This window comes from Microcaecilia unicolor, chromosome 1, assembly GCF_901765095.1.
Source record: "Microcaecilia unicolor chromosome 1, aMicUni1.1, whole genome shotgun sequence".
Taxonomy (NCBI): Eukaryota; Metazoa; Chordata; class Amphibia; order Gymnophiona; family Siphonopidae; genus Microcaecilia; species Microcaecilia unicolor.
This window is the reverse complement of record NC_044031.1, coordinates 440,102,649-440,129,093: the sequence shown is the minus strand read 5'-3', so window position 1 is coordinate 440,129,093 and position 26,445 is coordinate 440,102,649.

The following is a 26,445-nucleotide window of genomic DNA, read 5'->3' as shown; positions in this document are numbered from 1 at the left end:
TGTATTTTACACTGCCTGGCTCTCTCCCAACTACAGCTCACCCAACCTGTGAGAAGTGAATGCCTCTTAATTGGTATCAGGGAATAAAAAAGGGGATGTTTTTCTTGTGTTTTATCGTCTGTCTTAGGGATCTTCAAGTATTTCTTTTAACCGTAATACTTGTCATTTCTGATGTCCTGATTTTTTGCCCCAGGTTTGTAGTCTAGGTTAGTTCTAATTTGCAAGTTGATGCTGAAACTATGGAGGCAGATGGATTTGTGCAGCATTTGTGTTATCAGTGAAATGCATAAGTACATAAGTACATAAGTAGTGCCATACTGGGAAAGACCAAAGGTCCATCTAGCCCAGCATCCTGTCACCGACAGTGGCCAATCCAGGTCAAGGGCACCTGGCACGCTCCCCAAACGTAAAAACATTCCAGACAAGTTATACCTAAAAATGCGGAATTTTTCCAAGTCCATTTAATAGCGGTCTATGGACTTGTCCTTTAGGAATCTATCTAACCCCTTTTTAAACTCCGTCAAGCTAACCGCCCGTACCACGTTCTCCGGCAACAAATTCCAGAGTCTAATTACACGTTGGGTGAAGAAAAATTTTCTCCGATTCGTTTTAAATTTACCACACTGTAGCTTCAACTCATGCCCTCTAGTCCTAGTATTTTTGGATAGCGTGAACAGTCGCTTCACATCCACCCGATCCATTCCACTCATTATTTTATACACTTCTATCATATCTCCCCTCAGCCGTCTCTTCTCCAAGCTGAAAAGCCCTAGCCTTCTCAACCTCTCTTCATAGGAAAGTCGTCCCATCCCCACTATCATTTTCGTCGCCCTTCGCTGTACCTTTTCCAATTCTACTATATCTTTTTTGAGATACGGAGACCAGTACTGAACACAATACTCCAGGTGCGGTCGCACCATGGAGCGATACAACGGCATTATAACATCCGCACACCTGGACTCCATACCCTTCCTAATAACACCCAACATTCTATTCGCTTTCCTAGCCGCAGCAGCACACTGAGCAGAAGGTTTCAGCGTATCATCGACGACGACACCCAGATCCCTTTCTTGATCCGTAACTCCTAACGCGGAACCTTGCAAGACGTAGCTATAATTCGGGTTCCTCTTACCCACATGCATCACTTTGCACTTGTCAACATTGAACTTCATCTGCCACTTGCACGCCCATTCTCCCAGTCTCGCAAGGTCCTCCTGTAATCGTTCACATTCCTCCTGCGACTTGACGACCCTGAATAATTTTGTGTCATCGGCGAATTTAATTACCTCACTAGTTATTCCTATCTCTAGGTCATTCATAAATACATTAAAAAGCAACGGACCCAGCACAGACCCCTGCGGGACCCCACTAACTACCCTCCTCCACTGAGAATACTGGCCACGCAATCCTACTCTCTGCTTCCTATCTTTCAACCAGTTCTTAATCCATAATAATACCCTACCTCCGATTCCATGGCTCTGCAATTTCTTCAGGAGTCTTTCGTGCGGCACTTTGTCAAACGCCTTCTGAAAATCCAGATATACAATATCAACCGGCTCCCCATTGTCCACATGTTTGCTTACCCCCTCAAAAAAATGCATTAGATTGGTGAGGCAAGACTTCCCTTCACTAAATCCGTGCTGACTTTGTCTCATCAGTCCATGTTTTTGTATATGCTCTGCAATTTTATTCTTAATAATAGCCTCCACCATCTTGCCCGGCACCGACGTCAGACTCACCGGTCTATAATTTCCCGGATCTCCTCTGGAACCCTTCTTAAAAATCGGAGTAACATTGGCTACCCTCCAGTCTTCCGGTACTACACTTGATTTTAGGGACAGATTGCATATTTCTAACAGTAGCTCCGCAAGTTCACTTTTTAGTTCTATTAATACTCTGGGATGAATACCATCAGGTCCCGGTGATTTACTACTCTTCAGCTTGCTGAACTGACCCATTACATCCTCCAAGGTTACAGAGAATTTGTTTAGTTTCTCCGACTCCCCCGCTTCAAATATTCTTTCCGGCACCGGTGTCCCCCCCAAATCCTCCTCGGTGAAGATCGAAGCAAAGAATTCATTTAATTTCTCCGCTACGGCTTTGTCCTCCTTGATCGCCCCTTTAACACCATTTTCGTCCAGCGGCCCAACCGACTCTTTGGCCGGTTTCCTGCTTTTAATGTATCTAAAAAAATTTTTACTATGTATTTTTGCTTCCAACGCTAATTTCTTCTCAAAGTCCTTTTTTGCCCTCCTTATCTCCGCTTTGCATTTGGCTTGGCATTCCTTATGATCTATCCTGTTACTTTCAGTTGGTTCTCTTCTCCACTTTCTGAAGGATTGTTTTTTGGCTCTAATGATTTCCTTTATCTTACTGTTTAGCCACGCCGGCTGACGTTTAGTCTTTTTTCCCTTTTTTCTAATACGTGGAATATATTTGTCCTGAACCTCCAGGATGGTGTTTTTAAACAGCATCCACGCCTGATGCAAGTTTTTTACTCTGCGAGCTGCTCCTTTCAGTCTTTTTTTCACCATTTTTCACATTTTGTCGTAATCACCTTTTCTATAGTTAAACGCTAGCGTACTTGATTTCCTAGTTTCACTTCCTTCAATGCCAATATCAAAACCGATCATATTATGATCACTGTTATCAAGCGGCCCTCATATCGTTACCCCCTGCACTAGATCATGAGCACCACTAAGGACTAAGTCTAGTATTTTTCCTTCTCTTGTCGGCTCCTGAACTAGCTGTTCCATGAAGCTGTCCTTGATTTCATCAAGAAATCTTATGTCCCTTGCGTGTACAGATGTTACATTAACCCAGTCTATATGCGGGTAATTGAAATCCCCCATTATTATTGTGTTGCCCAGTTTGTTTGCGTCCCTGATTTCCTTTAACATTTCCGCATCCGTCTGTTCGTCCTGGCCAGGCAGACGGTAGTACACTCCTATCACTATCCTTTTCCCCTTTGCACATGGAATTTCAATCCACAGTGATTCCAAGGAGTGTTTTGTTTCCTGCAGAATTTTCAATCTATTTGATTCAAGGCTCTCGTTAATATACAATGCTACCCCTCCACCAATCCGATTCACCCTATCACTACGATATAATTTGTACCCCGGTATGACAGTGTCCCACTGGTTATCCTCCTTCCACCAGGTCTCAGAGATGCCTATTATATCTAATTTTTCATTTAGTGCAATATATTCCAACTCCCCCATCTTATTTCTTAGGCTCCTGGCATTCGCATATAGACATTTCAAACTATGTTTGTTGTTCCTAAGTACATCATGCTTAGTACTTGACAGTATTAATTGGCAATCTTTTGTCTGATTTTTATTGTTATTTAAAGATACCCGATCTACTACAATCTCTTTTGCAACCTCACTATCAGGATACTCTATCTTCCCTGTTATGGTGATATCTTTGAAAGATACCTTATCCCGAACCATGCTCTTTTGAGCGACTGTTGGCCTTCCCCCCATTTCTAGTTTAAAAGCTGCTCTATCTCCTTCTTAAACGCCGATGCCAGCAGCCTGGTCCCACTCTGGTTAAGATGGAGCCCATCCTTTCGGAATAGGCTCCCCCTTCCCCAGAATGTTGCCCAGTTCCTAACAAATCTAAAGCCCTCCTCCCTGCACCATCGTCTCATCCACGCATTGAGACTCTGGAGCTCTGCCTGTCTCTTGGGCCTTAGAGAATTTTCACTTTCTATTGTGATAGTTGAAAGAGCTGGTATTTTGATGCTGTTTTGATGTTTTTTTCTTGTTGTTGTTGTTGTTGCTGCTGCTGTCTTGTAGTTTGCATTTTATGCTTTGTACTTGTGAATCACTTAGTTCTAAGTGGTATAGACATTTGAATTGTTTTTTTTAAGTTGGGTGAGTTTATACATTGTACAGGTTACCAATTAGTGATACACTGAGGGGCCCTTTAACTAAAATTGCCGCTTGCCAAGCCGAAACTACCGCCGGACTACCGCAGGAGCCCAGCGGTAGTTCTAACCCACAGCATACACTATATCCAGTGCTACAAAATTATTTTCTATTTTTGTAGCTCCAGTGTTTACTCAGCGGTAATTGAGAGTGCTGTGTGCTGCCTGGTTACCACTGGGTTACGCAGAAGCCCATACTGCCACCTCAATGGATGGCGGTAAGTGCTGTCCCCTGAAATGGCCGTGCAGCAAGTGGTTCACTTATCAGACGGCCATTTCTTTTTGAGAAAAAAAAGATCCCCTTTTACCTGCTGTGGTAAAAGGGGGCCTCAGTGGGAGTCAAAAATATGTGCTGATGCTAGCACAGGTCCCCTTTTACCACAGCTTAGTAAAAGGACCCCTGAATGCGAAAAAAAAACCAATTCAATTCCCACAGACTTCTTCACATTCAGCGCATGCTAATCGGTAGTGCTGCTTTGTAAAAGGAGACCTGTATGATTTATTTTCTTTAATACAAGCAAAGATGAAGACATTAGTCAAATTAGCCTGGCAATTTAATCAGAAAAGCAAATTATTTACAGGACTTGCTCAGCAGCAGAAAGCCCCTCAACAAACTGATAGTAAGAGGGTATATTTATTTTTGTTACATTTGTACCCTGTGCTTTCCCACTCATGGTAGGCTCAATGTGGCTTACATATTGTATACAGGTACTTATTTGTATCTGGGGCAATGGAGAGTTAAGTGACTTGCCCAGAGTCACAAGGAGCTGCCTGTGCCTGAAGTGGGAATCAAACTCAGTTCCTCAGGACCAAAGTCTACCACCCTAACCACTAGGCCACTCCTGAAGGGGGTAAGGAGCAAAATAGAAGCTGTAGAACAAAATTAAATAGTGCATTTGATTAGCTGACAAAAAGGGACATATGGGAATAAAGCCAGTAAGCTATTGGCATGGAAACTAAAAAGAAAAAATCAACAATATATGTTCACAAGGTTGAAACCAAAGATGGGAAGATGCATAGGAACAATGGCGATCTAAATGAGGATTTCAGGAGCTCTGAACATATACAGCAAAAAGAGGGTGTTAAGCAATACCTCAAGAAGATTGATATGTCATAAACCCAGCCGAGGAGATGTGATATGGATAGACCATTTGTAGAGACATAGATCTGGGAGGCTATTAAGACTTTAGCTAGAGGAAGATGGTTTCCTAACTGAGTACTACAAGGTCATGGGGGATATTTTATCTTTACTCACAGTGTATAGTAAGTGATGATTAAAGGGTCAAAGCTGGAATCTATGTGTGAAGCCAATATTACCCTCTTTCTTAAGGAATTGAAACCTGAAAAACAGTATAGCAGTTAAAGGTCCATTGCACTGCTTAATTCTCTTATTACAATATTTGCTAAACTTTTGATAGTGCAAATAAAGAACATAACAGCACAAATAATATATAAGGATCAGATTGGATTTGTAAAAGATTAGGAATTCTCAGATTATGTGAAATGCACACTCATTAAAGGGCCCTTCTAATCTGCAGATCCATGCTACTGTGTACTGCATTAAAAAAGGCAGCTTCTGCAATAAAAAAAAATTTCTTTAGCTACCCAGGGAGAGGCTGGGTGGGATCCAGGTGTGACATGGGTGAGTGCAGGTGTGTCTGGCTGTGACAGCTAGTGTACTGGTCTGTACCATATGCTAACTATCACCATTGGAGCCGACTCTGTGGGTGCTTGAGCACCCCTAATATTGAGAACATTCCTTGTATGTGTCCAGGGAGGGGTCATTTCCATTGGGCTTAGCACCCCCAATAATTTTGAAAAGTTGGCTCCTATGGCTATCACAACTGCCTATAGAGCAGCTAAACTCACAGCTACATCAAGAGAAGGCAGTGAGTGCAGTTGCATTACTGTCAGTCCAGTGGTGCAGCAGCAATTCTTACTGACCCCACCCACCTCCCTCAATTCAAGTTTCTACCCCCTCCCCCCAACTGAAGACCTGATTCGGATTCAAGTACTGACATCCCCAACTCAAGGACCCACCGACACATAAACTCTGTCCCCAAGCTGAATCCTGACCCCTCTAATATAGACATGACACTCCCCATGATCAACCCCACATCTTGAGGGCCAGCAACATAAAACCCTGCCTTCTTCCATAGAAACTCTATTCCGCCAACACAAACAGAATGCCTTGGATCTCCACCTTTTTTTCTTTTTGAGCAGCGACATATCCGGTTTTTATTTCACCGGCTTCTTACTTCAACGGTTAATTACCTAACCGTTTTCTACTTTACCGGCATTTCATTGTTACAGATATTTCATTGTTCTGGTACCCCATTTTAGTTTTTAGGGTTTTTTTTATCAGCATGTCTCTACATATTTTAACATATATGTTTTCACTCCTTTTAGTTTTTCCCGTGCCTCATGTGAGAGTGCTGCCTCAGCGCTTTAATACATTGCTTTGGTTATAAGGTATGTCCCCCTTTTTTTTACATTATGCACATCACATGTACATTTATTTTTATAATCTTAAATTTAAAGTAGAAGTCAATTTACATTTTAGTTCATTGTGCCTTTTTAAGGTTCTGTTTTTTGGTTACATGCTATTTTTACCTTTGCTGATTTTACCTTTAGTTTTAAGGTGTTTGTACCAAGATATTCTTTTATTTATGTTTTTTTTTTTTTTAGAATGTTATTGTGATCCCTGAAGCAGGTGGTTTGTACTGCTGAAACACAGACTGTGTTGGGTCCTCCCTTTCAAGCAACAAGTAAAGCAGTTTTAAGCATCATTTCCTGTGTTGGATCGTCCTTTGGCCAACCTCTACTCTCTTCTGAGAAAGAAGAAACAGGGGTAACATGATACAGACGTTCAAATATTTGAAAGGTATTAATCCACAAATGAACCTTTTCCGGAGATGGGAAGGCAGTGGAACTAGTAGACATGAATTGAGGTCGAAGGGGGGGCAGACTCAGAAGTAATATCAGGAAGTATTTTTTCACGGAGAGGGTGGTGGATATGTGGAATTCCCTCCTGCGGGAGGTGGTGGAGATGAAAATGGTAATGGAATTCAAACATGCGTGGGATAAACACAAAGGAATCCTGTTTCGAAGGAATGGTTGCATGGAATCTTAGGGGAAATTGGGTGGTGACGCTGGTAACTGGGAAACAAAATGGGAGCTGGGCAGACTTCTATGGTCTACGCCCTGATTGTGACTGAATAGAAAGGGATGGGCTGGACTGTAAATTTTGAGGGGCTTCAACTTTAGCTTCAGAACTTAGTACAAGAACAGTGCTGGCATAGGCGGTCGGTGGCCCAACTGTTTGGGGAGGCTAAAGGGGGTGGGGTTAGGGGTGGAGTCAGGGGTGGACGGGGGGGACGGGGGGGGGGGGACAAAATTCCCCGGGCCTGGGCCTCCAGGGAGGCCTGGCTGCCCTCTGTCTCTCATTTCTATCACCCCCTTCCAACCAGATGTCCTCTTTCCCTTCCGCGATGCTTTCTCGTTCTTCTTTGGGTTGCACGAGTGCTTCAGGCATTCTCCCTCCAACGCCGGTGATTCAAATAGCCAGCCTTATCTGCCTGCGTCGGAGCCTCTCCCTCAGACGCGTCCCACCTCTGCGTAAGACAGGAAGTTGCATTAGAGGAGGCGGGATGCATCTGAGGGAGAGGCTCCGACGCAGGCAGATAAGGCTGGCTATGTGAATCGGCGGCGGCGGAACGGAGGGAGAATGCCTCAGCTGGCCAGAGTGACCACCACGCGGATGGGTGAGAGCGGGGGAGGTGCAAGACTCGCGCGGGAGGGGGGAGGAGGCAAGAGACTGGTCACTGCAGCATCTTTTCTAAAGATCTGTTTGGACGCCTCTAAGTACACGATTGGGCTGGGGAGGCTTAGCCTCCCCAAGCCTCTTATACGGGGTACCTATGAGTGCTGGGCAGACTTCTACGGTCTGTGCCCTGAGAAAGGCAAGGACAAATACTCGGGTATACAGATAAAGTATCACATACCATGTAAAATGAGTTTATCTTGTTGGGCAGACTGGGTGGACCGTACAGGTCTTTATCTACCGTCATTTACTATGTTACTATGTTCTGCTTGTATAGCATGAACAACATCAAAAAATGTTTTCATTATCACAGTTCAATAAACTTATTTGGCTATCAAACATCCAGATTTAAATAAATTAAACCTGAAACACTCCAGGGAAAGGTACAAAGAGCTACTTTAGCAAGCAAGCATATACCCAGCAAGGAGTCCAATGTAGTCATAATGCAAATACTGTATATATATTTTTTTGATTGTGAGATTTTTGACTGAAGTTCGCATCCTCTGTTTGTTTATTATAGCAAGAACAGCAGCTATATAGAGGGGTGTCAAATGATGGCCATGTCACTGGATTCTGTTGTGTTAAGCTTTTATGTAGTGCCAACAGCCACCCAGTTAAACTTAAAGGCATTTTCTGAATATAGACACAATAGATTGAACATGGGTTTGCTCCGGTTGCATATGGGCACCTGCATTTGAGGTGGTAGAGATGTATATACAGAGTGTTTCTGTGCTGAATCAACTCTTTCGTATAGACTGCCTTTATAGTGACAGCTTTGAATCAGTGTATAGGTTCTCCTTCTCACCTTCTATGTCGCAGTGGCACTGGGCACATATCTGTCTCTGCAGGTACTCGAAAGATGCACATATCAGTGTCATGTCTGTGTATGCAGATATGTGGCAGAGAAGATATGTGGTCACAACATGACATATTATACTATTGGTTCTGATTCTAGCCTATATGCATTCAGTGAGTGGAGGAGGGGAGGGGAGGGATAAGTAAATACATATGTGTCATCCTTCATATGTCTATATTTCTGCTTCCACATTTACTGCTCTCTTTCTCCAACTCATACAGTGAAACATTTGTGGACATGTGCTGAAAATTGATGGCATGTGGGCCTAGCTGTATGGTGTGTCCATGCAGGGCTGCCGAGAGACTGGGCCAGGCCCGGGACAAGGCCCTCCCCCGAGGTCGCCACCGCTCCCCCTCCACTCACCCCCCCTCTGCCCGCCACTAGGCCGGGCCCCTGCATTGAAATCACAGCGCCTCTCACCTCCATGTGAAAGCTGCAGGCAGCAGCAGATCACCTCCCTCCTTTGGGCCTCCTTTCCTCCCTGTGTCCCGCCCTCATATGACATAAATTCCATGAGGGCGGGACACAGAGAGGGAAGGAAGCCCGAAGGGAGACGATGCAGGGGGCCCGGCCGGTGGCAGACGGTCGACGATGGACAGGGCCGGTCTTAGCAACTGCAGGGACCTGTGCAGACCAGTTTGCTGGGGCCCACCCACCCCACCCAGCCCGGCTCCAGTATACCCAAAATGACAGAAACCAAATTAGCATACAGATTCTGCATGCAGCACAATACCGGAAAAACAGAGCATTGCTATACATTGCAAAATAAGACAGCAGATGTAAATTCTTAAATTGGACATTTTCCAAACACTAAAATGAAAATAAAATGATTTTTTTCTACCTTTGTTGTCTTGTGATTGTTTTTCAGATCATGTTGGTCCCAGTCTCTGATTCTGCTGCTCTCTATCTGCTCCCTTAACTCCACTCCCAGGGTTTCCTTTCCATTTATTTCTTTACTTTCCTCCCTTCTTCTTCATTTGTTGCCCTGCATCCATAGGTAAAAGCTGGGTCCTCCGCAGACTTGACTGGAGGAGGTATAGAGTGGATCCAGCTTTTGCCTATTTTCTCCAGCCATGTGCAGTTTTTGTCCTCTTTTCCCTTTCCCTTATCTCCATCAGGATGCATCTCCTTCCTCTCTCTTCCATCTCCTCCATCCATGTCCAGCATTTATCCTCTCTCTCCTCCCCTCCATCCATGTTCATCTCGTGTCCTCTCTTCCCTTCCCTCCATCCATATCCAGCATTTCAACTCTCCCCTCTCCTCCATCCATATCCAGAATTTCTCCTCTCCCCTCCATCCATGTGCATCTCCTTCCTGTCTTCCCTCACTTCCATCCATGTCCAGCGTTTCTCCTCCCCTCCCCTCCATCCATCTATAGCAACTATCCTCTCTCCCCTTCCCTCCCTATTTCCAGTGACTCGCCCCAGGCCCCAACTTACCCCCCTTTTCACCCCCCCCCCCGAGTTTCATTTCCCAGCCCCAGCTGTGCCCTCAGTTTTCCACCACAGCCCTCCTTTCCTTCCAGCCACCCTGCATTTAAAAAGTTGCAGTGGCGGTGAAAAAGCAGGCTCGCCTCTTTTTTAAGCCCTTCCCCTTCTTTCTCAGCATGCACTGTGCCGTCTTCGCGGAAACCGGAAACCGGAAATTGCATCACTGCATGCTGAGAGAGAAGGGGAAGGGCTTAAAGAAGAGGCGAGCCTGCTTTTTTGCCACCGCTGCAACTTTTTAAATGCAGGGCGGCTGGAAGGAAAGAAGCTGAGCGACGATTTGGCAAGGAGCGACAGGAAGTGCCGCAGGGCCCCTGGAGGCGCGAGGCCCTGCGCGACCGCTCCTGTCGCCCCTGTCTAAGACCAGCCCTGACGACAGAGGGCAGCCAGGCCTCCCTGGAGGCCCAGGCCCGGGGAATTTTGTCCCCCCCCCCCGTCCCCCCCTCTCTGTGGTCCTGTGTCCATGCATCTTATGTGGTAATCTTGTACACAGAGGTGTAGCTAAGTATTTAAGGTCAGGGGGATCAGACTTTTGTAATATAGGCACCAGCAACGATCACACACCTGAACTAGCAGAAGTCAAACTGGAAACCACAGGAAATAGTAAGGGCATGCATATATTCCCTGGTAGTGGAGAAAGGCATTACACAATAGAAAATTTGATGTTATTTTTGTTACGGTTAGTTAGCTAATAGTCATTTAAGAATGCTGCTCGGTAACACAATGTTATGAATTGCTATAGCATTTTTCACTGAATTCACTGAATTCCTGAACTATGAAGCAGAGTATTTGCAGTGAATTACCATTCACACTCTTAGAGCATCCTCACCCCTCCTAACACTTAGCTGAAATTCATACTCTGTCAACCAGGAATGCTCCTGCTGCTAGTGTTGTCATGATCATGATTGAAGAGTGCAGTGCTGATGCCACTGGCACTGACCTTTCTGCTGTGCTTCAGCAGCACCAACGCTCCATTCATCAGCCACAAGTCTGGCGACACCAGCAGCAGAAACTTCCAGTATCCTTCCAAGGAACAGCTGTACCTGTAATGCAAAGCCTACAAAAGTCACTCAAAACCTATATAAACTACTTTACCATAACACCACTAATTTACATAAGTAACACCAAAAAGACCTTATCTAGAACATCAATATGCCTATTGGGAAACTGAACAAGATGAATTCTTATAGATGTTTAAATAGAAACTCAATGCAAACAGAGTACCTGGCCTCAGTCACAAACAATGAATACCCTTGCCAGGTACAGAACAGGGCCGCCGAGAGGGAGGGCAGGGGGGACAAAATTCCCCGGACCCAGGCCTCCAAGGGGGGCCCGGCGCCGGAGTCCCTGGTCTCACCCACCCTCCCTCAGCTCTGTCGAGAGCCCCCCTCAGTCTACCACCGGGCCCCCTGAATTCAAATCACAGCGCCTGACCTCCGTGTCAAAGTGCAGCAGCAGATCGCCTTCCTTCGGGCCTTCCCTCCCTGTGTCCCGCCTTCGTCTGATGTAACTTCCTGTTTCCGCGAGGGCAGGACACAGGGAGGGAAAGCCCGAAGGGAGGCGATCTGCTGTTGCACTTTCACATGGAGGTGAGGCGTTATGATTTGAATGCAGGGGGCCCAGCCTGGTGGCAGACAGAGGGGGGCTGTCGACAGGGCTGGGGGTGGGCAGGTGGAGACTGGGGACTGCGGCGGCCTCGGGGGGGCCACGGAGGTGACCTCGGGGGGGTGGGGGGGGCAGCCCGGTCTCTTGGTGGCCCTGGTACAGAATAAACTACCACAAAGTTAAAATATGAATACGTAGACAAAATGTAAACTTTAAACCCAAGAACTGACACTGCATGCAGTGCCACATCAGAGAAAGAGAAATTGAAACAGCACCCTCCACTCTGTAAAATATAAAGAAAGCAATGTAAACTTACTGTAAAACTGGCATTTCCATCCAGGGGTCTTTTACTAAGGAGCGCTTAAAAATAGGCATGTGCTATTCCTATGGACATCTCTAACATTTAGCGCATGACTATTTTTAACGTGGTCTAAAAACACGAGCGTGCCTTAGTAAAAGACCCCCCAAGTGAATTAAAAATAAAATTTGTCTTTCTACTTTTGTTGTCTGGTTGTTTTATTTTTTGTTTTGTCCCCCCCCCCCCCCACCCCCCCAGTATGTTTGTCCCAGTCTTCAGTTTCTGCTTTCCTCTGGCTTTTCTTCACAAGATCTCCAGTCCATCTGCCACTTCTTCTGCTCTCCCTTCCTGCCTTCTTCACTTCCTGTCCTGTATCCACTTCTGACTTTGATCTTTTCCTTTCAGCTTTCCTTTATCTAGTTTTCTGCCTTTTAAACTTCATTCATTCATTTATTCGTTCAGTCTTCAATCTTCTTTTTTTATTTTTAATCACATCTGCCTGCGGTTTTCATCTCCCTTAATCCAGCCCTCCCATTCTTCATCCTATAATTTTATAGTGTGTTTGTTTTTTGTTTTTTGCTAACTCTCTCCTCTCTTCCAGCACCTTTTCTTTCCTCTCTTCTGTATAGCACTCTCGTTCTATTTTCACTCCTCTGACTAGTACATTCTCTCTCATTTTCTCTCATCCCCCTCCGTCCAGATGTCCTCTTTCTCTCACCTCCATCCAGCATATCTCCATGACACCCTACTCCCCCCTCGTATCAAGCATGTCTCAGTGTCCATCTCTAATTTCAATGTCATCATCTCCTCTATAACCCTACTCCTTCAATGTGCAGCATACACCTTCACAGTCCTCATTCCTGTGCAATGTCCATTACCCCCTTTTTTCTTTTATTCCCCCTTGTCCAGAAATTCCCCTGTCTTCATAATTACCCCATGTCCAGCATCCTTCAATATTCCTTTGTCCTTCCTACCTGATCTAGTATCATCTTCCCCCCCCCCTTCCAAGCCAGCATTTGCCTTCACTCAACCCCTTTAGAGATCTATCCCCTTCCATCCAGCTGGAAAAGAGGGAATTAAAAAAAAAGAGGGGGTACTGGACATTGCACAGGGGTGAGAACCAAGAACGAGTATGCTGGACATGGGAAGAGTAGGGGTATTAGGGGAGGTGAAGACATGGAAAATAGAGAATAACACCGAAAAATGATAGATACAAAGGGGGAGTAAGGTGTCAGGAAGAGATGCTGGATTGAGGTGAGGGAAAGAGGACATCTGGATGGAAGGGGGTGATAGAAATGAGAGAGAATATACTGATCAGGGGAGTGAAAATAGAAATAGAGTGCTGTACAGTAAGGAGGAAAGACAAGGTGCTGGAAGAGAGGGGAAAGTTAAATAAGCTATGAAATAATAGGATGCCCCTCTCTCCCCCTTTTATTTATTATTTATTAATTACATTTGTACCCCGCACTTTCCCACTCAAAGCAGGTTCAATGCAGCTTACATAGTAATTGGGATTACAAAGTATAGGTGGAGAGAAATAAGTTGAGTATTATCGGAGTAATAAAAGAAATAGGAATGTAGAAATGCAGGGATGAGGGGAGTAGGAGAAGTATGAGCAAGGGTAAGTGAGCAAATTGGAGGGTAGATGAGGCTGAGGGGAATGGGCAAGAGTGAAGGGAGTAGGAGAGGTGTGAGTAAGGGTAGGTGAGCATTGGGGGAGGGGTTGATGAGGCGAAAGGGGATAGAACAGGGGATAAGCAGGGGAAAATGAGGCGGGAGATGTAGTCTAGGTCATTGTCATTGTCTCCTGGATATGTGATGAATAGATGGGTTTGTGGGAATTAATCTGGATCGTTTGGGTAGGCTTGACTGAACAGATGGGTTTTTAGTGATTTCCGAAAGGGCAGATGGTCACTGAGTGATCGGATTGGTCTGGGGAGGGCATTCCAGAATTGGCTGCCTAAGAAGGAGAAGTTGGATCCATAATAGGTTTTGTACTTGAGTCCTTTATCCAGCATCTGCCCTTCTCTCCCTCTTCCATTCGGTGTCTGCCCTTATCCCTCTTCCATCTGGTGTCTGCTTCCTCTCTCTCCATCCTTTTATCCAGCATCTGTTCCTCTCTCCCTTCCATCCAGCATGTGCCCCCTCTCCTTCCGTCCAGTGTGCATTTTATCTCCCCCTTCCCTCCACTATCTACCCCCTCTCTCTCCACTGTTCCATCAGCATCTGCCCCTTCCCTCTCCATTTCTTCCAGAGTCTGTCCCTTCTCTTCCACCTTCCTTTCACCATCTGTCCCCTCTCTAACCCATCTCATGACTCTTCCTTTCAGCACCTGTTCCTTCTCTCTGATCCTTCCTTCCAGTATCTGTCCCTTCTCTCCATCCTTCCATCCAGCACATGTCCTTTCCCTCTCTCCCTCTGACCCTCTCATCCAGCACCTCTCCTCTCTGCTGTCTGCCCCTTCCTTCCAGCATTTGATTTATCTCCCTTCCCCTCCCTCCAACACCCCCACTACTCCCTCCTTGATTACTCCAGTCCATATCAGCAATGGCAAAACAAAGTAGAGCTATTGAGCGGCCGCACTGTGCAGATTCACAGTTGCTAGTCTCTGCTCCTCCAACATCATTTCCTGTTCTGGGGCAGGGACTGGCATCACTAGTCTACGTGGTGTGACTTCACAACAATAGCTCTACTTAGTTTTGCTGCTGTTTACCACTGCACTGATGCAGCAGTGGGGGGAGGGGGGGAGGGGTCATGGCCAAGTAGCTTACAGGGAATTCCCCTAAAATCCATTTGGGAGAGTGACATAGCAGATATTTGTAGACATATGGGGCAAGCTCTAAGACTCCATATGGTTTGCCTTAGGTCAGGGGTTCTCAACCCAGTCCAATGGACACACCTAGCCAGTCAACGTTTCAGGATACCCACAATGAATATGCACAAGATAGATGTGCATGCCCTACCTCCACTGTATGCAAATTTATCTCATGTATATTTACTGTGGGTGTCCTGAAAATCTGACTGGCTAGGCGTATCCCAAGGACTGGGTTGAGAACCTCTGCCTTAGGTTGAAGGCACCATAGCTATTGCACTGAATGAAACTCAGGTTGCCTGGATGGAATAAGATAGCACACTTGAAATATGATAATGAACTCCAATCAGTTAGGATTCCGCAGATGGAACCTTCCAATCTACATCAACTAGGTAACTCTATTATTTATTTATTTATTACATTTGTATCCCACATTTTCCCACATAGCAGTAGGCTCAATGTGGCTTACAGGTTCTGTAGAGGAGAGTACCAACTCCAGGTATATATACAGAGTGGAAAATAGAGTAACAGTAGGTGCAAGGAAGCTGATAAAGTTCTGGAAAAGAGAATACAACTCTGGGACAAATATATAGTAGCATATAGACAGAAGTAATCCCAATGAGGCTGATAAGTCTCCGGGGATTAGACTACAGCTTCTAGTGAGCAATACAGAGTAGGATAAGGGTAGAAGTACACTTAATTATAATTGGAGTGGTAAAATTTGAACAATGAAGTAATAGGATTATGTGGAAGGGGAATTGTCAAAGCAAATGCAAGGCAAGTGTCAAAGCAAATGCAAGGCACAGATAAAGAAGGCCAAGAGGGATTACGAAAAAAAAGATAGCATTAGAGGCAAAAAAAAAACATAGTAAAATTTGTTTTCAGTATATTAAAAGCAGGAAGCCGGCAAAAGAATCGGTTGGGCCGCTGGATGACCGAGGGGTAAAAGGGGCAATCAAGGAAGACAAAGATGTAGCAGAGAGATTGAATGAGTTCTTTGCTTCGGTCTTCACCGAGGAAGATTTGGGTGGGATACCGGTGTCGGAAATGGTATTTCAAGCGGACGAGTCGGAGAAACTTACTGACTTCACGATAAACCTGGAGGACGTAATGTGGCAGTTCAGCAAACTGAAGAGTAGCAAATCTCCTGGACCGGATGGTATTCATCCTAGAGTACTGATAGAACTGAAAAATGAGCTTGCAGAGCTACTGTTAGTGATATGCAATTTATCCTTAAAATTGAGCATGGTACCGTAAGATTGGAGGGTGGCCAATGTAACGCCAATTTTCAAAAAAGGTTCCAGGGGAAATCCGGGAAATCATAGACCGGTGAGTCTGATGTCGGTGCCGGGGAAAATGGTAGAGGCTATTATTAAAAACAAAATTACAGAGCACATCCAAGGACATGGATTACTGAGACCAAGTCAGCACGGCTTTTGTGTGGGGAAATTTTGCCTGACCAATTTACTTCAATTCTTTGAAGGAGTAAACAAACATGTGGACAAAGGGGAGCCGGTTGATAATGTGTATCTGGATTTTCAAAAGGCGTTTGACAAGGTACCTCATGAAAGGCTACAAAGGAAATTGGAGGGTCATGGGATAGGAGGAAATGTCCTATTGTGGATTAAAAACTGTCTGAAGGATAGGAAATAGAGAGTGGGATTAAATGGGCAGTATTCACAATGGAGAAGGGTAGCTAGTGGGGTTCATCAGGGGTCTGTGCTAGGACCGCTGCTTTTTAATATATTTATAAATGATTTAGAGTTTGGCGTAACTAGCGAGGTAATTAAATTTGCTGATGACACAAAGTTATTCAAAGTTGTTAAATCGCGACAGGATTGTGAAAAATTACAAGAGGACCTTACGAGACTGGGAGACTGGGCGGCTAAATGGCAGATGACGTTTAATGTGAGCAAGTGCAAGGTGATGCATGTGGGAAAAAGAACCCGAATTATAGCTACGTCATGCAAGGTTCCACGTTAGGAGTTATGGACCAAGAAAGGGATCTGTGTGTCGTCGATAATACGCTGAAACCTTCTGCTCAGTGTGCTGCTGCGACTAGGAAAGCGAATAGAATGTTGGGTATTATTAGGAAAGGTATGGAAAACAGGTGTGAGGATGTTATAATGCCGTTGTATCGCTCCATGGTGCGACCGCACCTTGAGTATTGTGTTCAATTCTGGTCGCCGCATCTCAAGAAAGATATAGTAGAATTGGAAAAGATGCAGCGAAGGGCGACTAAAATGATAGCGGGGATGGGACGACTTCCCTATGAAGAAAGACTAAAGAGTCTAGGGCTTTTCAGTTTGGAGAAGAGACGGCTGAGGGGAGACATGATAGAGGTATATAAAATAATGAGTGGAGTGGAACAGGAGGATGTGAAGTGTCTGTTCACGCTTTCCAAAAATACTAGGACTAGGGGGCATGCGATGAAACTACAGTGTAATAAATTTAAAACAAACCGGAGAAAATGTTTCTTCACCCAACGCATAATTAAACTCTGGAATTTGTTGCTGGAGAACTTGGTGAAGGCGGTTAGCTTGGCAGAGTTTAAAAAGGGGTTAGACGGTTTCCTAAAGGACAAGTCCATAAACCACTACTAAATGGACTTGGAAAAAATCCACAATTCCAGGAATAACATGTACAGAATGTTTGTACGTTTGGGAAGCTTGCCAGGTGCCCTTGGCCTGGATTGGCCACTGTCGTGGACAGGATGCTGGGCTCGATGGACCCTTGGTCTTTTCCCAGTATGGTACTACTTATGTACTTAGATCGAAAGATTATTATAACATTTCTAGTGACACGATACTGGTGAACAGCAAAAAATAAACCCAAAGGGTAAAATAATTTAAAGTTCTTAATCTATGGGTCTAGCCCTCAGAGACCAAGGATTAACCAAGGTCTGACCTGCAAGACTCCAATATCTGCATAAGATTATAGTGTCTGCCGTCCTATCTCTTTCATAGGGCTATTTTATACCCATAATGATTTGCTTATATACAAAAAAATCATTTTTTTAATCGTATCAAGACAATCATTCTTTTTGCTGAATGTTGCAATCTGAATAAACAACAGTAAAAACTTCAAAACAACACTTAGCTTTCACTGAAATGTGGAGACTGATTCTTAACAGGCCCGAGAAAAATCTCGGGCCTGTTAAGAATCGGTCTCCACATTTGTGTCTTTGCACGGTCAAGTGAAACCCCGGTTTAATATTTGTATTGGGCAAAACCTGAAGAAGCCTGTAAGAAGGCGAAACGATATGGGCCCCGTTGTTTATTCAATCAGAGGGGTTATTGTGCTACTTCAGTGAAAGCCAAGTGTTGTTTTGAAGTTTTTACTGTCGTTTATTCAGATTGCAATATTCAGTAAAAAGAATGATTGGCTTGATACGATTAAAAAATGATTTTTTTGTATATAAGCAAATCATTATGGGTATGAAATAGCCTTATGAAAGAGATAGGACCGCAGACACTATAATCTTATACAGATATTGGAGTCTTGCAGGTCAGACCTTGGTTAATCCTTGGTCTCTGAGGGCTATAACCATAGATTAAGAACTTTAAATTATTTTACCCTTTGGGTTTATTTTTTGCTGTTCACCAGTATCGTGGTATTAGATTACGGAAGTAAGGGGAACAGCTCATAATGTTTTCTTGCATTTATCACAACATTTCTAGTGACAAAACTCCCTAACATTTCTCTTCTCTTTGTGAACTCCAACATATATCAGAGGACTCTGTAGAAAGTTCAATACTCAGAAAAAAAAGTAGTTTTTTTATTTCTCTCACAAGATTCAGTGAGACATATCTTTTGTTAAATATAGCAGTCTCCTGAGTCAAAATGTAACCTTTAAAAAAATTCTCTTTAGAACTCTCCATGATTTATATAATAAGCTTGAAATGCAAAAGAAAACAATGAAATAAAATACTGTTTGCAATTCAAAAATAGAAATCCACTGACAGCTAAGGGAAATTTCATCTGGAGAATAATTATTTTAAACTTCTAATCTAGAAAATCCAAAGAATAAATTATGCAGTCATATGATAAGCAGTACAAAATAGAAAATATATATGTGTGGTCCAATTCACTCATATGTCAAAAATACTCAAGATCTTTGCGAAGTATAATAAACACTACATATACTGTTGCAAATACATTTAAAAATGCATGCAAATGGAGAAAAGTTCAATGTAAGAAATTAAAGGGCCCTTTTACAAAGGCATAGTAGGGCTACTGCATAGGTAGCATGCGACCAAACAGCACTATCTCTGGCCACGCCCTGGTGCACTGCGGTAGTTCTGCTTTTGCCGCATGTCATTTTCCGCTGTAGAAAATAATTTTCTATTTTATACCATGGTGGGTGTTCCTGGTTGTAGTCAGGCTGCCCGATTATCCCCTGGTTAGTGTGTGAGCCCTTACCGCCTTCTAAATAGGCAGCTCCAGGAAGGTCAGGTTTTCAGAATACCCACAATGAATATGCAGGAGATAGTGCATGCCAATTTATCTCATGCATATTCATGGTGGATATGCTGAAACCCTTACTAATTTGTGACTCTTGAGGTCTAAAGTTGTCTATCCTTTTACTAAGCTGTGGGCGAAAGGGCCCTGCGGTAGTGGCAGGGACCATTTTTTCCACGTACTAGGGCCCTTTGTACCACAGTAGGTAAAAAGCAACTAAAACAAATGGACATGCGGTAAGAGTACATTTACCGCATGGTTACACGGGAGGAAGCAATTACTGCTATCTATTGAGGTGCCAATAAGGACTCTGTGGAGTGGAGGAGTGGCCTAGTGTTTAGAGCACCAGTCTTGCAATCCAGAGGTGGCTGGTTCAAATCTCACTGCTACTCCTTGTGATCTTGGGCAAGTCAATTAACCCTCCATTTCCTCAGGAACAAACTTAGATTGTGAGCCCTCCTGGGACAGAGAAATATCAAGAGTACCTGAATGTAACTCACCTTGAGCTACTATTGAAAAAGGTGTGAGCAAAATTAAAAAAAAATTTGGTGGTAATGCCACACTATTAAATAAAAAAAATAGTGCACTGAAAATAGCATGTGCTTGAACCAGAACTACTACTGGTGGCCACATTGGGTCAGGATAGCATGGCCTTACCAACATTTTGTAAAAGGGACCCTAAGTTATGAGATAAGGGGAAAGGGAATTGATATATCACCTTTCTGAGGTTCTTGCAACTACATTCAAAGCAGTTTACATATATTCAGGTACTTATTTTGTACCATGGATAATGGAGGGTTAAGTGACTTGCCCAGAGCCACAAGGAGCTGTAGTGGGAATTGAACTCAGTCCCCCCCCCCCCCACCCCGATTAAAGCCAACTGCACTAACCACTAGGCCACTCCTCCTTCTTCCTGTAGTCATAGGGAATACAAGAAGATGTATTCCCTAAGAAAATGACAACCAAAATAACAAGTAGGGAAGGACCAATGGACTTCCAAACAAATCATTAGAATTGAAAATATAGAAGTTTATTAAGAGGCCAATATGACAAGAGTCAACAAGGTACCTGTTTTGGCAATCAAATGACTGCATCAGGAGTTCATATATCTACAAACATACAAGTCAACTTATAAACACAAAACAAGTAAATAAGTAAATAAATGGCATAGGATATATATAGTGTGAGATGTGCTGAGGCATCCCACGTTAGTGTTTTGCTTAGTGTGTGCTAATCCCACACTGAAAATAGTTATTTTTCAGCACGGTAGGTGTGTCTGGCGCCGGAGAGTAGGTGTGCCTGCACTAATTGAGTAGCACAAGCACATTATTGCGTGCTACCTGATTAGCGAAGAAGTAAGAGAGCCCTTTCTGCCTCCTAAATAGGTGGCGGTAAGGGCTTCCGGTGGTAATGGCCATGCACAAACCCCTCACCCTGAACATGGCCATTTTACTGCCACACTAAATGTGGCCACAGCGCTCAGGACACCAATCACTGAAAGCAACCTGGCCATTTTTAGCAAGGCTTACTAAAAGGACCCTTAATGATTTAAAACATTATGCTCAGATGAAGTTACTAGTGTAACTTAAACAAAACAAATCATTACATAAAATGAACAATTGAAATACATGTATTTTTTGCACAGCCTATAAAATAAAATCATTTCTGTGCCTAGGTATGAATGTTATCCACTGCATGAATTGTATATTATGAGCATTATAAAAAGATATTTCCAATATTTGTGTCCTTTTTATGTTATTATTATATATAGAAACTGGTTTATTAAGGGGGTCTTTTACTAAAGCGTGCTAGCATTTTTAGCATTTATGGGCATGTCAGCATTTAGTGCCAGCTGATTTTGAGTTCAAGTTAAAAAAAACGCTAGTGCACCATAGTATAAAAAATCCTATAACTTTTATATGTATATATATATACATATATATATATATATATATATATATATATATATATATATATATATATATATATGTGTGTGTGTGTGTGTGTGTGTGTGTGTGTGTGTGTGTATATATATATATATATATATATACACACACACATAAGTATTGCCACACAGGGACAGACCAAAGGTCCATCAAGCCCAGCATTCTGTTTCCAACAGTGTCCAATCCAGGTCACAAATACCTGGCAAAATCTCAAAAAGTTCAATACATATTATGCTGCATTTTATTTATAGGTTAAACACTCAAATCAGCCATACACTTAGATACAAAACACAATTTAATAAGAACTCTCTAAAGAGACATTTACATAATAAAAATCTAACCTGACATGATAAGAGCTGTCATTTCACAAATATGTAGCCTCTGCAAACCTAAACCGGTTGATGTGTAGCTATAAGTACATAAAAAATGGATAAAGCAGGTCAGAAGTGGGATAAAAAGAGTATTAAATTGAAAGCAAAAAAAAAGCATAACTAAGGGGTATGTTTACTGTCGCATAAAGTTAAGGCGTGTAAACACTGATGCACCAATACATTCCTATAGGTGCATTACGTTTGACACGTTAGCATTTAACATGTGTTAAAAACGCTAACACACCTATAGCGCACCTTTGTAAATACTGGCGCAAGGGATCATTGTTGTGCAAAACCTATACATTAACCTATAACCAGTGAAACTGAACACAACAAAAGAATTTGTGAATATGATAATAAAAAAAGTGAACATTTAATATAAATAAGAACTGAAGAAAAGTAAACTACTAGAGTGTGGTACCACAGCTTGACGAGCATTTCTTAAATCAAGAGCAAGGATGGAAGAAAGCACTGTGTCACATTTGAAAGTGGAACCCTAAAAAAATACCACTCATGGGACTAACTAGATAAGAGAAACAAGCCAAATAATATGCCAAGGGTATGGATATTTCATGTACCAGAGATCAAAGATGATTTACCCAGGTGAAACCTAACTCTAAAAAAAGGTGATTTGCTCAAATTAAATCTAACCTTTTCAAAAAGAAACAAAAAAAACCCCAAAAGCATAAAAAATATGTAACAAAAAATATAAAACACACATTACAAATTAAACTGGTTAAATATCTCTGACTGAACCATGGAAAACTAAATATTGAGTTTATTATAATAAAGATTAGCTAGTGAGCTATGACAGGCTCATACCGTATATTGTGAAGTGAGCCAAAAACTGAACCCATGTATATAAGGGGTCTTTTTACTAAGCCGCTGTAAAAAGTGGCCTGTGCTAGTGTAGGCGCCTGTATTGGGCGTGTATTTTACTTTTCCTCACCCTTACCCATGGGTATATGTAACATGTATGGGCAATTTATTTAGGTGCATTTGGAAGTTCTTTTTCTATCAAGCCTGTGGCACCCAAAATGATTGGAAATATTTCTATATCTCTATGCCACATTTTATTGGTTTCAGACTGCATTTCTTGGTGCTTAAGGGTCTTCCCTCTCTCAACATGATTCACCGAGTAATCTGTCCCAATATGGCAAGCCTTGGGGCTTCTTTTACAAAGCCGCACTAGCGATTCCCGCATGGCAAATGAGAGGAAGCCCATAGGAATTGAATGGGCTTCTTCTCATTTGCCGCACCGGGAATTGGTAGTGTGGCTTTATAAAAGAGCCCCTTAGTTTCTTATGCTAATGCTGGTACAGTCATTCTAATTCATGAACATTTACTGCTACCTTCATAGCACTACTGAGCAATTATATTAATTGAAATGCTGGTGCTGACACTTAACAAGGTAATTATGCTAGCTGAATATTGGCCTCTATAGGTACAGAAACTTTAGAGTACTGGAACAGTGAACAGCTAGCTTCAGAGTGAAAGAAGCAAGGCTCTACCATTTGAATATTATCACAGGCCAGTGGGAATAGAAATAGCAACAGGATGATAGGGAGGCCAGGCCCTATCATCCAAGCATATGTACAAGCCCACATAAACAGGAGAAGTGGTGATGGGATGGCAGAATGACGAAGGCTTACCACCTGAGCATGTGAAGAAGTTGATGGTGGAGGGATTGAAGAAGCAGTGGCAAGGAGACGTGCACAATGTGGCCAACACAAGCGAGTAAAAATAACTTTAGATGAGTAGAAGAAGGGAGGGGAGGGGAAAGTGAAGAGGGCAAGGAGGAGAGGAGGAAGATGGGGACAGTATAAGTGAGTGGGAAGTGATGGAGGGATTGTGCACCTACACACTTTTCCACTTCCCTGCTCCACCATCCTTACACCTTCTCACACAAGCACACCCCTCACACCTCTATACCCCTGGACTTACTCCTACATTTCACACTGCAAATTTCACTTTTATATGGTATACTGTCACCAGTGGCGATCCTAGCCGGCATGACAACCGGGGCGGAGCGCCGATGTGCCCCCCTCAGGTGCAGCGTGGCCCCCCCCTGGGTGCACGCCGCTGGGGGGGGGGTGCCGCGGCGCGCGCCTGTCAGCTGACTTCGCTAACTTTGCTGCAGCTCCCTCTGCCCCGGCCGGAACAGGAAGTAACCTGTTCAGGGGCAGAGGGAGCTGCAGTGAAGTTAGCGAAGTCAGCGAACTCAGCTGACAGGCGCACGCCGCGGCACCCCCCCAGCGGCGTGCACCCGGGGCGGAAGGCCCCCACCGCCCCCCCCCCCCATTGGTACGCTACTGACTGTCACTTTGGGAATTGAATAAAAACTGCTCATCTAGATTGGTGGCCAACCTTTCAGGATCAAGGAAGAATGAAGCTTGGTAATGGAGAGCACAGACAGCCTCTTCCAACTGTGCATCTGAAATATCTTTATTCTTCCTTTTCCCAATAAGCTCTGTATTTTAAAATACATTGTATAACAACCAAATATCTTTTTATGAGAACAGATATATAGGAAAAATTATATATTTGATCATTCTTTACTTAGTAGAGACTCATAATTCTGGTGTTGAATCAAACCTGTGTGCAGAGCTCCATTATCATGTTCAGAGAGAATAAGAAAATGAAAATGGAATTTCAGTGAAGAGTCACAATGGGCCACTGTGAACCTATGAAACTCCCTGCATACACATGAAGACAACACTTTCATTTGTTGAACTCATTTTCTTTTTTCTTGTATGAAAACAGTTTTCTGCAATAGTGGAAATAACTGGAGTGCCCTTAGGAAAACCGATATGATATGAGAGCACACAGGACACCTAACAAAATGTTTTTCTGTTCTTTACCACCACCATTTCTCTTTATTTAGGACTAAACTTTCCTTTTTTCATATGAAACAGTTCCCAGATCTGTTCATTTGGTCGAGTTTTATTACTGTGCTACTTGTATCATCACTATGCCATCTATCACTCTCAGAAAGATATATGGATTGCAATAGTACTACCCTGAAGTTTGTAATGTACTGCAGATTTCAAAACTGTTTCTGAGCTGAATTTCCATGTGTGTCATCCAAGGGGAATCGAATGAATCATTATTTCTGGATACACTTCCCAGATGGATTTCCAATCTAACATGCAAGCCAGTTTCTGAAAAGCAGAATATGGGGGCAATTTGATAAAGGGTTTTCCACATGTAAAGTCAATTTTACACATGTAGTTTTTAAAATAAAATTCTGTGGTTTTTTCTACAGCTATGTATACACATGCCTACAAGATGGTGCTTACTCATATGCACAGCATTGCTTGTTTCAGGGAGTGTAGGTTGAGTAACGCAGAGGTGGAGGTGCAATGTACATGAATATTTTGTAAAACATATTTATACATGTTTAGAGTGTACACAGACATTTACTTCACTTTTGGGGCAGGTGTCAGCAGTTCTACACTATCCCCCAGATTCTATATATATATATATATATAATTTAATTGGTTAGCTAGCTAATCAGTGTTGTCAATTGGATATTAACAAGCAATTATCAGCAGTAAATTTTCATTAATTGAAATTTGGGTGCACAACTCACTAAGGGGGCCTATTGCAGAGCGTTGCGTAGCGCTAACCTGACGGTAATTAGGTATCACCGCATGCTGTCTGATTACTGCTGGGATGGCACGGGAGCCCTTATCGCCACCTCAATGGATGGCAGTAAGGGCTTCCTTCAGCATGGCCATGCAGTAAGAGTTATCTCACTGCGTGGCTGTTTTTTAGGGGGGCTTTTACCGGTTGTGGAAAAAATGGCCCTGGCACATGGGAAAAACGGCCCTCACCACTAGCGCAGGGCCCTTTTTCCCACAGATTGGTAAAAGAACCCCTAAGTATATTCTATAATGTGGTGTGCCTAAATTCTAAGTTGCATAGGTGAAAAGGGGGCATGGCCAGGGGCAGGGCATGGACATTTGTACAAGCTATGCGGATTATTATAGAATACACCCAATCTGCACCTAATGTAAGTGTTGGGATTTACTCCAAGTAAAATGTGGCCTAAAAGGGTGCAACCAAATTTGCTTGTGTGGAGAGACGCTTGGCATATTCTATAAACCGTGTGGAACTTTAAGCCTATTCTATAAAATTTAGGCATACTTTAGAGAATAAGCCTAGGTGGGGTTTTTTCTGTGCAGATTTTTCAGGCGCCATATATTGAATCTAGCCCTATTTGGGTTAGTTCTAAGTGTCAATTCATGAGACACATAGGTATTTGGGTTTCCATTAAAAGAAACAGGTGCCCCGGTATCAAATCAGGTCCAATGTGCACCCTGCTTTTCTAAGACATCTCATAATACAGCACATTCTCACCCTATACAAACCTCAAACTAAGAACCACTCAACTCAACTAGAGGGAACAGATAGAACAGCAATCACCACCAAAAGATGAAAGAATGGATATTTTGATGCAAATTCATTATAAATCCTAGTTTTCTTTATTGCCTTCATGACTTGGCTTATCTACCGATACGCCCGCTTGAACTTTCGCCGGCGAAGCGACAGGAAAGCGGCGATGCAGTCAAAAATGCCACTTTCGATTATACCGATTTCGCTGCTTTTAAAAAATCGCCGGCCATCTCCCGATTTATGTCAGAAGATGGCCGGCGATCACTTTCGATTATAAGCTGGTCAGATTCATTAGTTTTTTATTCATCAGAGTCTGAGGGAGACAGACCTGGTTCATATGATATGGCAATGGGATCCAGTCAGCCAGGTGGTGTTTCAAGTATTGTTTCACAAGTGAGTTGAACTCAGTTATCATCAGTTGTCATTGCATAAGCATACGTTTTGTGCAATCACTCTG